Genomic DNA, 830 nt, shown 5'->3' with positions numbered 1-830 from the left:
ACATGTGATACTCGGATCTTTGTTTCTGTGAGAGATCACTCAGTATTATTGACTCTGGTTCCATCCAGGTTGCTGCAAAATTTATGATTTTGTTCTTTTTTATGGCTGCATAGTATTCCATCATGTATGTGTACCACATTTTTAAAATCCAGTCCTCTTTTGATGGACAGCATGGTTGGTTCCAGGTTCTGTTATTCACATTGTTATTGTGAACAATGCTGCGATAAACATTCATGTGTAGGTATCTTTTTGATAGAGTGATTTGAGTTCTTCAGGGTATATTCCCAGTAGGGGGATTGTGGGGTCATATGGGAGGTTGATATTTAGAGATTTTAGGAATTGCCACACTGCTTTCCACAGAGGTTGCACTAGTTTACACTCCGACCAACAATGTAGAAGTGTTCCCTTTTTGCCACACCCTCTCCAGCAACTGTTATTTTTTGAGTTATTGATAATTGCCATTCTGACTGGAGTTAGGTGGTATCTCAGTGTGGTTTTGATTTGTATCTCCCTGATGATTAGTGAGGTTGAACATTTTTTCATGTGTCTGTTCGCTGCTTGGATGTCTTCCTTTGAGAAGTGTCTGTTCATATCTTTTGCCCCTTTTATAATGGGGTTGCTTGTTTTTTTTTCTTTTCAGCACGTTTGAGTTCCTTGTAGATCCAAGATGTTAAGCCTTTGTCAGACCTGGAGTTGGCAAATACTCTTTCCCAGTCTGTAGGCTGTCTCTCTGCTCTCTTGATGGTTTCTTTGACTTTGCAGAAGCTTGTCAGTTTAATGAGGTCCCACTTGTGTATCTTATCTCTTATGACCTGTGGGTTAGGAGTTTG

This window comes from Carlito syrichta, unplaced genomic scaffold, assembly GCF_000164805.1.
Source record: "Carlito syrichta isolate Samal-C Ts95f unplaced genomic scaffold, Tarsius_syrichta-2.0.1 Scaffold309879, whole genome shotgun sequence".
Taxonomy (NCBI): Eukaryota; Metazoa; Chordata; class Mammalia; order Primates; family Tarsiidae; genus Carlito; species Carlito syrichta.
The sequence above is the reverse complement of the archived record's forward strand: the minus strand, read 5'-3'. Positions refer to the sequence as shown.